A 9,829-nucleotide genomic window follows, 5' to 3' on the forward strand; every position below is an offset into this window, starting at 1 on the left:
AACAATCAAGCAAACAGCAAGAAAACAATAGAAAGATAAGGGAAAAAAATGTTTGGATAGTGAAGAAAGATAAGGGATAGGTGTATAAGGATTTAGAGCAGTGGATTGAAAATAGGATATATAAGTAGGGTGAAATTAGACAGGAGGTAAAAAGATGGAATAGGGAAAATCTAAAGCAGGAATAGGGTAAGAGAAACAGGACACCAAAAGGGGAAAGTGAGGAAGAGGGTAAATGTGACCACCTGAGTTAAGAGAATTAGGGGATAAACAAGAAAGAAAAGAAAAAGATAAAAGAAAAAAGAAAAGAAAAAAATAAATAAAAGGAGTGCAAAAATGAAATTGGGAAAAAGGAGGGGGGAAAAAGAAAAAAAAAGCAAAAAGAGAGAATGAAGTAGAAGAGGGGAAGAGACTATTTATATGAGGAGAAAACTCCTATAGAACTGCCACTAATCCCCACAAATTTCAGCAACAGATCCCTGGAGATGAATGCAAACTACAAACAACCTATAATATCAAGTGAGGCAAGGGAAAACAGAAGCACAACAATAACCGGGGGGGTGGGGGGGAGGACCAGCAGAAAAAAATAAAAACAACCTCACAACCAATCCTAAAACAAAACAAAACAAAAAAAACAACAACAATATACTCAACAATCAAGCAAACAGCAACAAAACAATAAAAAGATAAAAGAAGAAAAAATTTGGATAGTGAAGAAAGATAAGGGAGAGGTGTATGAGGATTTAGAGCAGTGAATTGAAAATAGGATATATAAGTAGGGTGAAATTTTGACAGGGGGTAAAAAGAAAGAATAGGGAAAATCTAAAGCAGGAATAGGGTAAGAGAAACAGGACAACAAAAGGGGAAAAGTGAGGAAGGGTTTTAGCATAGAGGTAAAATTGAGGTAGGGAAAATTGATGCTAAAGGAACGATGAAAATAGAATGGAGAACACTACTCCCAAAATAAAATAGAGAGAAAATAAAATGGCACTTTAAAAAATGGTAAAATGGTAGGAGTAATAATACTGGTTAAAAATAATAATGTAGTAATTAAAAGGATAAAATCAGGTGATGGAAAAATAAAAAAAATTGGTTTCTTAGTTAAAAGGCGAAAAAAGAAAAAAAAGAAAAAATTTGCAGTAGTGAAGGTCTTTCGGTTCTACTCTTCAGCCTGGCTTGCCTTAGTCCTGCCAGGTATTCAAGAGAGTGTTGAATTTCCCTGTGATACACTCTTCCTCCGTGTTGTAAATCACAGTCCTGATTTTAAAGCAGGTCATATTTGTGATCCAGACTGCCTTAATTTGTGTTCACCTAAGAGTCAGTTTGTGGCTCAGCCTCTGGGTGGCAGTGTTTTGGGGTTGGCCTCTGAGGCTGTATGGCTTCTCTATCCAGCAGCAAGGGTATATTTTCTCTATTGCACTTAAAACTGGTTTGGGGAGGTCAACTGCCCAGAGCTGGTTCTTTAATCGTTACCCTGCTCTGTGTTGTTGGTGGGCCCGAAAGTCCCTCTATAGGCCAGACCCTGGTAACTCCCAGGGACTAATCAGATTATTTGATCCTTTATCTCGTACAGGGTGGAATCTGGGTGTGGCTGTTCTCCTTGCTCAGGGGCTGGGGGGAGGAATTCCACGCTCCGGAGAGAATGGCTGCCCCAGTCCTGGGCCTAAGGGTGTCTCAGCACCCAATTCGCTGCCACCTCCCCCGGCTCCCCCTCTCTCCTCAGCCTCTCCCCAGATTCCACTCGTCCGCACCTTCTCCCTCTCTTCAGGACAGGTGAGTGTCTGTATCTGAACTGTCCTATGAGCAGGGTTCAGTGTAAACAAACAAACAAACAAATGCCAGCCTGCCGCTGAAACGCTCCTCTCTTACCGGCACTGCATGATCTGGTCAGCTCCTTAGGCTGCCCCCTTTAGGCTCAGTCCTCTGTAATCACAGAATCCAAATCTCAAATCCCCCAGCGCCAGCAATCTCGCAGAACTCCTTTCCCCACTCAGGGGCTGTGTCTGTCCCAAGAGACATGGCTGTCTGCCACTTGGTCTCCCTCCGACCCTCTGGGCTCAGAGGTCTGGCAAACTTTCCTGCCCAGATCCCTGGTTTTTTACCTTTCCAGGGGAGCTCTGCCCTTCCTGGCTGTAAACTGTCTCACCAGCTGAGTAATTTCGACAATTCAGGGTGGGTGTTATTAGTTTCAGCTGCTTACTACATTTGCTCCGGAACAAGACCTGGGACGTGTCTGCCTATATCGCCACCATCTTGCTTCTCCTAGATTTTTTTTTATATATTCCGATTTTATCACAATATTTGGCCCTAACGATTTTGATAAACATAATTTTGATATCTGCTGCTATGGCCACTAATTGGATGTATTAAAATTATTATAGTGCCATTAGACTTATGTAATTTTTTAAAAGTATTTTTTTTTATTGATTTCAGAGAGGAAGGGAGAGGGAGAGAGAGATAGAAACATCAGTGATGAGAGAGAATCATTGATCAGCTGCCTCCTGCACACCCCCTACTGGGGATTGAACCTGCAACCCGGGCATGTGCCCTTGGCCAGAATCAAACCTGGGACCCTTCAGTCTGCAGGCTGATGCTCTATCCATTGAGCCAAACTGGCCAGGGCTAGACTTAAGTAATTTTAAATGCTGATTCCAAAATCTTTCCTCATGGGGGAAATAAAGTTTGCCCAAGGCTTTTCTACCTTTCCACTTACTGATTGATTTTTTTTAGAAAGAGTCTTAAAATTACAGAAAGGTCCAAGTACAAAGAACTCTGTTGCCCTGAACTATTTGAAAGTAAATTGTTGACACTGTGCCACCAAGCCTTATTCCTTTAGAACATTCCATTTGCCTACCATACCACCTTCACAATCAGAAAATTCACCCTAATATATTCCATAATTTCATCCTCGCATCTTTTTCAATTTTTGCCACTGGTCGGTAGTATCTGTTAGAGCATAAAGACCCTGTTCAGATCCATGGGTTACGGTGAGGGCTGGTGTCTATTCTTCTCCTTCAGTCTGGAACAGGTCCTTAGTCTTTTCTTCACTTTCATGACCTTGAATCTTTTGAAGAGGAAGTTCCACTAAAGTATGTAGAATGTACTTAAATGTGGATTTTTCTGATGTTTCCTTATGATAATATTTAGATCAGACATTTTTAGCAAGAGCATCACAGAGGTAGTCCCATACTCTTCTCATTGCATCCTGTGATGTGACCTACAGTTTTGATTTGCCATTCCTGGGGCTGTTAATGTTGATCAGTGAAGGCAGTATCTGCTTGGCTTCTCTGTACTATTTCCTTTTTCACTTCACAAGTATTGCTTTACAGGGAAGGTTTATGGAGCCAGTGTAAATATCGCTTCTTCATTAAACTTTTGATTCATTTATCAATACAAACTCAATGTTTATTTCATTTAATGGGTTATAATTTGTTAAAATAAATTTTAGAATTTTTCTTTTAGAAATATTCTGTATTGGAAGTTTCAGTCTTATAGAAGAATTACAAGAATAGTACAAAGAATTCCTGGAAACCATTCCCCAAAGGTTAACATTTTACTACAATTACTTTATCCTTTCTCACTTCTTGTCTATTACCTAAATAAATGTAAATGTAGGTTGGTTAGATATAATATATGAACCATTTGTAAGTTACAGACACGATACCTCTTTACTCCTAAATACTTTAGTGTGAATTTCCTAAGAAAAGGGAATTATCTTACATAATTGTAGTATAATTATCAAAGTCAGGGAATTAAAATTGGGTCAGTATTAATATTTAATCTTGGATCTTACTCAGATATTTGCTATTGTCTCAATAATATCCTTTATATTCCAGGTAAATCCAAGATGATGTGTTATGTCCAATGTCGTGTTTCTTTAGTCTCTTTTAATCTGGGACAGTTCTGTAGGCTTCCTTTGCTTTTCATGACATTTATAGTTTGAAGAGTACAGGCCAGTTATTTGCAGACTTTCTGCTTAGGTTTTGTTTGAAGTTTCCTCATGTAGCTTCACGTTATGCCATGTGGGTAGGAATCTCACAACAGATGCTGACTTCTTCCCATGCAGCAAATCTGCAGGCATGTGCTCAGCTCCATTACTGCCAGTATTGACTATGATCATATGGTTAACAAGTGTCTGCTATGTTTGTCCAGAGTAAAGGTACTATTTACCTTTTGTATGTCACAAACATCTTGTGTGGAGGTACTCTGTCTATAAATAGTTTGTTACGCCTCAAAATTTCACCTACTATTTTTAGCATCCAGTGAAGATCCTTACATGAATCAATAATAATTATGTTGTTTGCCAAGTGATATTATGTTGTTTGCCTTGCTACAAAAATAAATGCGATAGAATAATAATAAGAATGCCATAAAAACAATAAGGTTGATTTAGCTGGAGGAAGAACAGATTCCCTCATGAGAAAGGCAAAGAGTTTGAAGGTCAGACTCCACAAAGTGAAGGGGCATTGAGCTCTGTAAGGTCAGGATAGACACATGTGGATGATGCGCCTGCTCCTAAACAGGGTTTCAGGAAATGGGTTGTGTTTTCATTGTTACTAGATCAGAAAGAGTGCCTGGGTCCCATTAAATTGAGTGAGGAAGAGAGGCAGGTTCCCAGCTGCCTGGACTGATCCCTACAGGGTGTGTCTGAAAGCTGCAGAAAGACCCCCTAGTGAAAACAAGGAGGGCCTCCAGTCACTTGGTGGGACAAAGATACGAATTGGCTACAGAATATCAGGCCAGGTTTGAGAGGGGAAATCAGGATAGATCCGTGTAAACACTCAAAAGTGAGTGACTTTTAAGGACACCACTCACTGTATGTTGTAACCTGGGGAATATGCTCAAGAAATTATGGTGAAGATTGGAGGGAAGGCACAGAAAAGATGAGCAATATGGAAGGAAGGGAAAGGGAAAGACTATCCTATTCACTGAGCTATTGTTTTTGTTATGGATGTTGGTCTGCTGGAATGATCTCTTCTGGAGGGACTATCTAAGCCAGGTCTGACCTATTTTTTTTTAATATTCAATTTAATTTTTAAAAAACTTAATAAAAATATAACAATCAAAAAATTTAAAGTATACTCACTACCCATTCCAGTAAGTCATATCAACTATAGAATAGGAAAAATAAATTCAGAAGTGTAATTACTTTAAAATACACTACCTCCACTTTTGTCAATATTCTACATTTATATATATATTCTATAGGGGACGCAGAAATCCTTTCTAAAAACATTATCTCCTTAAAATCTTGATTATAGCCACAGGCAATATTTGACATATAAAACTGTTGTACAGGCCTTTCAAATTTGGCATTTCATTGGTACAATACAATGACCAACAGGTATAATCACTGTAGAGTGCCTAGACATTCCAGTAAGAGCCATTATTTTTTTTAATGTAGAATGATTAATATATATTATACAAGGGGCAGTGAGGTGAGTAATTCTATAGGGTGTGTCCTGACATAACTTTAAAATTGTATAATAACACAAACAACTTTGTTAAGGCCATGTTTTATTTGCTGATTAATGGACAAAAGGCAATGTAATTTATCTTCAAGTATTTTCTTGAAAGTCTGTGCTCATAGAAATCCTGAAAAGTTGGAAAGACTGTTAAATCACTGAAACTTTAAATATATCATACACAATCTTGTTTGTACAAAAATACAAGTTAAACATAAAGCCATCATGACAATTTTATGCAAATCTGCTTTATTTGATCTTTAGTTATTTATAAAAGTTTCTCAGTTCTGTTGAGAAAATATCAGTACCAGATTAAATTACTATCTATTGGGAAAGGGCCCTAAAAAGCTTATTTTAGCATTAAACTTTTATGTGATCAAGTGCATTGCCTAATTGAGATCACCTAAACACTGCGGGGGGGAGGGGGGGCAATATGTCTAAAAACCATCAAATAATTTGGCTGTAATGTATCATAAAATAAAGAAACCTCACACATCTGTACAATGAACAGTATGTATCATACACACACACACACACACACACACACACACCGGTGTATACCAGCGTGCATGTACACGCACATGTAGAGGCAAGGACACACGCCCAGTCATAAAGCCTAATGAGGTGCTCTTCCAGTTCACTATTCAGCTTTGCATTTTTTCTTACTTCATCAAATCAATATCTTTTTGTCACGTTCCTTTCTTGAAGACAGTATGTAGAAGATCATGACCATATTCCTCAAGGTCTCCTTTTCCTTCCTCAAGTGTAACAAAATCTCCCTCTGGTGTTTTATGTAAAGACTAGAGACCCGATGCACGAAATCCATGCAAGGGTAGACCTTTGCAGCCCTGGCTGCCACAGCGGCTGCCTCAGCCCTCACAGTCCTGGCTTCATCTGGCAGGTTATCTGGAAAGTTGTCTGGACAGATGTTCTGCTGTTCGGCCCTTTGGTCAATTTTCATGTTACACTTTTATTATTATAAAGACTAGAAGTCTAGTGCACAAATTTGTGCATGAGTGGGGTCTGGCAGGCCTGCCATGATCAGCGGGGTTGGCCAGCGGGGGGGGGGGGGGGGGGGGGGGGGCGGGTGGCACAGGTGGTTGGCCGGTCAGCCACCCCCTGGTTGAACTCTGGGTTGAGGAGACAATGTGCTTATTAGCCTTTTGCTATAAGGATAATCAACCTTTTTTGGACCTTTTGTTGGGATCAGCAACTGGGTCCTTGAAGACATTAACCCCAAGGCCATTGGTTACAACATAACTACGCTTAAAGGAACGATTCAAGAGATCTCTTGTTAATTTTTGTAGCAAAGCTCCCCAGAACCAAAGGCAATATTTTCAATACTCCATTTGTTTTGCTTCATGCCTTCTACAATCTCTTGTAAGGTACCAATATCTACTCCATCCTCTTGAATAACTTGAAGATACAGTGGCAGCAACTTGTAGCCCTTTGAGTTCTTAGTAATAGGGGATTTCTTGCCTAAAGTATCCAAAACCTTTAATACAGTGTCCAGAGGATTTCCAGAATCAGGTCTGATTATTAGTGGTGCCTCTGAACTTCTTGATACTATTAAATGTGTTGATCTTCACCCCATATTTTCTCACAAGCATTATAAATGTCATAATTATTGCTGACCACAGATGCAGGCACTGAAGAAAATTGTGTTACTATATGTTCAAAAGCATCTTTTTCATGGTCTTTCCCCCAGGCTGTTATGGTACTGTGTTCTCCTGCTGGAAGAGAACAGCCTGGAACTTGATCTTTCATTCACAGCATTTTTTTAAAGCAATTCCTGCTACCGTATCCATTCTTCTGAACTTAACCAAATAAGCAGACGCTCCCATGCCAGCAGTCTCTTGGGAAGAGACTCCTCTATAGCCAAAATACATGCAACTTGTATTCCAGACCAACTAAGTTACCAGATGTTTCTAACAAACATTTGGCCAATATTTTCTTCAACTCTCTAGAATTTGTGGCCACAGTGATTGGATACCAGGAGTGAACAGGAATTGTCTCAACCCACTGTATAAGCCATTTACACTCTTGATCTGTGTTTTTTCCACTGTGAAGAGCATATTTCCTCTGTGAATGACAGAGCCCTCAGGGACAGCTTTTACTTCTACTGGAAGATGCCCAGGGTATTTCTCCAGAATGTAGTTCCGCCCCTTTTCATTAAATACATCATCTTGGAAATGCTCTATGTACGCCTCTTTGGCTTCCTGGATCTTCTCCTTGGTCACTACTTTACCTTTTAAGTACTTATTAAGAATGTACTGCAACCCAGAAAATACTGTTTCCTCATAGTTCATCTTCCTTATTTTGGAGTTTTCTGTCTTCTTTCCATGGCATTCAAAGTAGGAATAAACTTTGCTTGTGTTAGGTGAGTATTGTTTATAGTGAGTAACCTTGTAGGAGTTGGTGGCCAGAACATGCTGAACTCAGCTTCTGCCTCAGCATTCATCTCAGGCCAGAGTGGGAACACGTAAGGGGGGCTGCCTGGCACTACTGTGAGAAGGAAGAAAAAATGGGCTTCACCTTGCTCTGTCCCTTATGTCACCGCTGGTCAGAGGAGGAGTTGAGAGGGAAACAGAGTGTAGAGGCGAGGCCTGAGGAGGGCCGGCCAGTAGCTGAAAGTGGCAGGGGTGGTAGGGGCTAGGACATGTGCACCTGGGAGTAGGATGGCCTCACCTGGGCTCCATGACCTAATCTTTTAGTGACCAAATGCATTGATGACAAACATCTTGCATGACTAAAACATTCAACGTGAAAGAGACCAGTGGATTTTGATGTAAGAGTTGGAGACATTCATAACATTGTTTCAGGTTTCTCATGGCCACTAACCTTTAAAAAACTACTTGTTATGTTTTGGTGTGGTATCGAACAATATCCACAATTATCTGAAAAGGCTATTAAAATACTCTTCTGTTTTTCAACTATGCATATATGGGATGTGGCCAAATTTTCTTTATCTACTCACCCACAACAGCAAATGACAAAAGATTGAGTACAGAAGCAAATGTGAGAATCCACTATCTTCTATTAAGGCAGACATGACAGAGATTTGTAGGAAAACTTTCACCGTTTTCAATGTGGTACGTGTTAGGGTTTTTGGCAGGTGAAGCAGGCTATGAAGGAATTCACAACTAAAAGAAGAGATAGTTTTTACTTTCCCCAAAGGGAAAGGGCCCTTGTATTGCTAATCAATACATAAGCAAAGAACAAAACTTCCCTCCCTCCCTCCACCCCCTTTTAAAGCCTTGGCTACTGTTGCTAGGTGTCAAGGAAGGGAGGGGTTTTGGGGGGCGGGGAGGCTGAAACTGAGCATTCATTAGGGGCATTGTCCATTAGTCCTTCAGGAGACAGTCCACACAGATGTCTTAGGGAGGTGTCTTATCGGTATTTTCCCCAAGCCTGTAAAACATGCTTAGAGTAAAAGTTATAAAGCGTTCAAAAGAGGCTTGTTTGAAGGGGAGTGGAAAGGGAAGTTTTTAGTAATTATCCCTGAGTTGTAAACCAGCAGGGAGGAGGTGTATGCAAGAATGTAGCCTTGAGAGTAACTTGTCTTGTTGTTTGAATCAGAAGAGCTACAATCTTGGGTATTCATGACAAGGTGCTTCTCATAAATTGTGGAAGGTTACAGCAAAATAAAAGAAAGGCCTTTTTTCCTGTCCTTACACTACCTATTCAATATTATTTCCTGTTCTTACAGTACATATACAATATTATAGCTGAATATTACTGAGCCATAAGAAAAGATGAAATACTGCCATTTTCAACAACATGGATGGATCTTGACAACATCATGCTAAGTGAAATAAGTCAGATGGGAAACGTCAATAACCATGTGATTTCACTTACATGTTGGATATAAACTGAAAACAATAAACAAAGAAGACAAACAAAAACTCATAGACACAGACAACAGTATGGTGGTTACCAGAGGGAAAGGGGAGTTGAGGAAGTAGAAACAGGTAGAGGGGGTCAAATGTGTGGTGACAGAAGGAGATAACTTGGGTGGTGAACACAATGCAGGATAAAGATGACCTACCATAGAATTGTACACTTGAAACATACATTTATTAACCAATGTCAACGCAATAAATGTAACAAAAATCTTTAAGTACCATCTTTTTCAATGTTTTTCTTTTTCAAATATAATTATTTTTTCATTAAAATCTTTATCATGTTAACATAATAGTTTTATAATAGATTTAAATGAATTACTGAAATAATTAAAATGTTTTCATTTTAGCTTTTAGTATGCTAATGTCAGTAGAATGATTGATGTAAAAAATGCCTATTAGAGATTCTGAATAATTCTTAAAAGAGTAAAGAGATTGTGATAATGATGGTCTCTAGACTAAGGA

The 9,829-nt window shown here is 39.3% G+C and overlaps 1 pseudogene; it reads right to left on the reverse strand.

The window, feature by feature from the left end:
• Nucleotides 1–6,640: 6,640 nt before the first annotated feature.
• On the reverse strand, nt 6,641–7,923 carry LOC139016032 (nicotinamide phosphoribosyltransferase pseudogene; annotated as a pseudogene).
• Between the last annotated feature and the right edge of the window lie 1,906 nt (nt 7,924–9,829).

The sequence above is a fragment of the Myotis yumanensis genome, unplaced genomic scaffold (genome assembly GCF_028538775.1).
Source record: "Myotis yumanensis isolate MYYU_CA2020_CCGP unplaced genomic scaffold, mMyoYum1.0.hap1 SCAF_1, whole genome shotgun sequence".
In the NCBI taxonomy this organism is placed as follows: domain Eukaryota; kingdom Metazoa; phylum Chordata; class Mammalia; order Chiroptera; family Vespertilionidae; genus Myotis; species Myotis yumanensis.